The following is a 4589-nucleotide window of genomic DNA, read 5'->3' as shown; positions in this document are numbered from 1 at the left end:
ACTCGCTACCCTTCGGATGAGTACACCTATGTGGCTTCGACGTCTTCTTCGTCACCATCACCCCTGCCGACCTCCGCCCGTTCCGCGCTTCGCGACCCCATGTGGTTCGCCGCGATGAAGGAGGAATTTGACGCATTGCAATGCAATCACACTTGGCAGCTCGTCCCCCGTCCTCCTCGGGCCAACATCATTACCGAGAAGTGGGGGTTCAAGCACACGTTTCATTCGGATGGTACTCTTGACCGACACAAGGCTCGTTGGGTCGTTCGGGGTTTTCGTCAACGAGCAGGTGTTGACTTCACCGACACTTTCGCCCCGGTTGTCAAACTCGGGACAATTCAGACTGTTCTTCAGCTAGCGGTTTCTCGCTCCTGGCCTGTGCACCAGATGGATGTTTCGAATGCCTTTCTTCATGGTCATCTTGAGGAACAGGTGTTCTGTCAGTAGCCGGTTGGGTTCGTTGATGAGTCTTCTCCGGATCATGTGTGCTTGCTCTCTCGGTCCTTGTACGGGCTCAAGCAAGCTCCTGGCGCGTGGTACCAGCGCATCGCAGCGTTCCTTACTCAGCTTGGCTTCCGCTCCACTCGCTCTGATGCTTCACTGTTTGTGTACCACCAGGGTGATGCTACTGCTTTCCTGCTGCTCTATGTCGATGACATCATCTTGATAGCATGCTCGACTGCCCTTCTTCGATAGCTCACTGATCGTCTTTGTGCTGAGTTTGCCATTAAGGACTTAGGTCCTCTGCACTATTTCCTCAGGACGAGGTTATTCGTCGAGCAAATGGCTTCTTTCTTCATCAGCGGACGTATGCTCATGAGCTTCTGGACCGTGTCGGGATGCTTAACTGCAAACCGGCTGCCACACCTGTCGATACGAAGGCCAAGCTTTCTGCCACAGATGGTTCTCCTGCTTCAGATGCTTCGTTCTACAGGTCGATTGTTGGTGCTCTTCAGTACCTCACTCTTACTCGTCCGGAGCTCCAGTACACTGTGCAGCAGGTGTGCCTCCATATGCATGCTCCTCGTGATGCTCACTGGACTGCGGTCAAGCGCATTCTGCGCTATATCCGTGGCACCTTGGATCTTGGGTTGTCACTTCAGGCTTCGTCCTCTCTGGACCTGACGGCTTATTCTGACGCCGATTGGGCCAGCTGCCCTGACACGCGCCGCTCGACCTCTGGTTATTGCGTCTACCTTGGACCATCACTCATCTCCTGGTCGTCCAAGCGGCAGCCCGTTGTCTCCCGCTCCAGTGCTGAAGCGGAGTACCGCGCCGTTGCCAACGTCGTCACCGAGTGTTCCTGGCTTCGTCAGCTTCTGCATGAGCTCTTGTCTCCGGTTGACAAGGCCATGATTGTCTACTGTGACAATGTTTCTGCGGTCTACCTCTCCGCCAACCCGGTTCATCATCGACGCACCAAGCATATTGAGATTGATATCCACTTTGTTCGGGAACAGGTAGCTCTTGGTCATGTACGCGTGCTACATGTCCCTACGTCCCAACAATTTGCTGACATCATGACCAAGGGATTGTCTACCGCGTCTTTCGAGGAGTTCCGATCCAGTCTTTGCGTCGACCATGGTGCCGCTTCGACTGCGGGGGTGTGTTGAGATGTAGATAATATATGTGTATTTCTTGTACAACAAGCCCTCCTCCTTCCATGTATAGTTGAGGACGTGGCTACCCTTTGTACTTATATATACGTGCATATTGCATCTAATCAATATATCGTGAGTTGCATAATCTTCTACACCGAAGATCAAGGACGATGCACCAAAGCTCCGATAACAAAATTTGGATCTTCATTTGAATGGCTGGCAATGCTGGACCGAAGGCGCCCATCTAGGCAACACCCTGCCGTTCCGTTTATGGTTAGGAGTAAAATGCATCACTGGTCATTGTATTTGTGTCAAAAGTTCATTTTGATCACTGTACTTAGAAATACGATTAATACGGTCATTAAATACGACATAAGGTGATTATACGGTCACCGACTCACTGTATAGGTTCATATTTTGCCTACTTTGACCGGTCAAAAGCCTAGTCAGCCAGAGTTCCCTCTACCTTTATGCAGGTCCCACCAGTCAGTGGGTTGAAAGAAATAAAATAAAATAGAGTGGAGCCGGAGCGGCGTGGATCGAACTGAGATCCCCGGAAGGAAACCGATCAAAAGCCATCTCAACAAAACTATTTGAGTCGATCAAAAGCCATCTCAACAAAACCATTTGAGTGTTCACGTGCATAGCGACATACTTTTATATCTGTGAGCATAATTGGTTTGATGTCAAAAGTTGGCATGCCAAATTTTGGTAACTGTCAAATATTGGCTAGACATTGGTTGCTTGCCAATTCTCGTTGCCAGTCTCTCAAAAAGTTGCCAAATTTTGGCAACTTCTGATTTTGCTAAATGTTGGCTTGCTAAATATTGGCAATGTCAAATGTTGGTAGCAAACCAATTATGCTCACATTACCCACGCTCACACTACGCGCTAGCACGAGTGCACGCAACAAGCACACGTTTTGTCTGCCGTCCCTGAGGTCAGACCCCTCGCGCCATGTCTTCCAGGTCGTCACCACGACCATGCATCTTCCGGCCTTCAGCGTCTGCTGGTTTGCATGCAGCTTGTCGCCGCTTGGCGCGCTCGTACAACTTCTCACCATTCACAACATGCACGTACATACACAAGCATAAGCACAAACACAGCTCAGTACGCACGCACAGCAAGCAGCTGCCGCCTGTCATGGCTACTGGCTAGCACGAGTGGACAGTGCCGGGATGTACGTCTTGCTGCGGCATCCAAGTGAGCGCTCGCCGCAGATGCAAGAGTAGGCGGTGCAACGTATACCAACTCTCTGTCTATGTAAGATGGCCACATGGACGACAACGGCGACATCCACACCGGTCGCTCTCGTCGTGGTGTGTGCACGCACCATGGCGGCACGGCTGTCGGAGCACGACCCGGCGGCCTCCGGTATGTCATGCGTGCATGCTGTGTGTGCTAGGCTGCTAGCGAGTGTGCACATACGTGTTGTGCGCATCTCTGCGGGTGTGTGCATGCGTGGTGCATGTTGTAATAATAAGGACGAGCTCTACATATTTAGCACAATGTTCAGCTGGTTCAGTTGGCTAGCTCGTTTGGGCGCTAGCGACAAGTCCCTGGTCCGAATTCCCACTGGTTAATATAGTTTTTACTATGCCTTTTTTTCATTCAGCTCACTGACAGGTGGGACCGGCATAAAGGTAGAGACATAACGCTGGCTGACTAGGCTGCTTATTTGCCACAGGCAGTTTGACTGGTCAAAGTAGGCAAAATACGAACCTATACGGTGAGCCAATGACCGTATAATCACCTTACGTCGTATTTAATGATCGTATTGATCGTATTTTTAAGTACAGTGACCAAAATGAACTTTCGATACAAGTACAATGACCAGTGATGCATTTTACTCTATGGTTAGTCATGACCCACCCCTCGGATGGATGTTGCGGGCATCGTGGAGCAGTGATAGGCGACACATGTTCCCATAGCGTTATTCCATTGTTATTGTTCTCTTGGCCCGGCCGGAGAGCCGCCAAGTCGTGAACTGCACTGCACTTGACGTACGAGGCGTACATGGAGACGGCAGGCAGCAGACAGGAAGAGGAAGGAAGGCCACTGGCATCAGTCTGAAGCCAGCCAGCTTGGGCTACAGTCCGCAGAATATGGCATCCGGCCGGGTGCAGTGCTCTGCCTGAAGCCAGCTTGGGTTGTTGGTCTGCAGAATATGGCACCCGGTGCCGGGTGCAGTGCGTGCTCGCGAGCGAAACTGCCTGCGTGTTTCCGGCCGCCGGCCATGGATCGATCGCTAACACCTAGCAGCAGCCTCTCGTGTGGATTTTCAGATCGTGATCGAGGACGGAATTTCTTCCCGGACACACCGAATTATATACTGCGTACATCAGCCAGCGGGAGGTGGAGGGAACCTGAATGAACTAATTTTTTTCTGCGGAGCTGGACTGCTGCTAGATGCCTTAATTTGCATTCCTGTCTGCAAAATTCCTTTTTGAGATCGAAGTGCCAGTTTCTGCATCCCTGGCATCAAGAAACTCTGCAGCTGAGTGCACGCAAATGCTCTAAATGGACGATCGCCAACTGCTAAGTGCTAATGCAGGTACAAACAAGTTCTGAATTCGACTGTGCATGTGCATCCACAGTAGCACTAATCCGGAAAACAAGGCCAATGATACTTGATACTTGGACAGACATGTAGGAAGGATCTCTTCAAATCTACTTCCTCCGCAACGGCAGAGCCAGCGTAGAAAGGTTGGGTTCAAGTGAACCCAATGGATTTTATCTTCCACCTACATATAGGGACGTATTTGCTTGACTTTAACCCAATAGAAAGTCTAGAATGACCCCATCGAATAATGTTATGAGGGGGGGAGGGGGGCATTGGGCCTCAACCTTAGATCGGATATATTTTTGGCGAGCTTATATTGGAAATTTCTAGCAAACTCCACCACTGCATACAATAGTTAATTCATACTCAAACCCTTAGCGAACCCATTAGCAAAATTTCCTGGCTCCGCCCCTGTTCCTCCGTCC

The sequence above is a fragment of the Triticum dicoccoides genome, chromosome 3B (assembly GCF_002162155.2).
Source record: "Triticum dicoccoides isolate Atlit2015 ecotype Zavitan chromosome 3B, WEW_v2.0, whole genome shotgun sequence".
NCBI lineage: Eukaryota > Viridiplantae > Streptophyta > Magnoliopsida > Poales > Poaceae > Triticum > Triticum dicoccoides.
Note: the sequence above shows the minus strand (reverse complement) of the source record.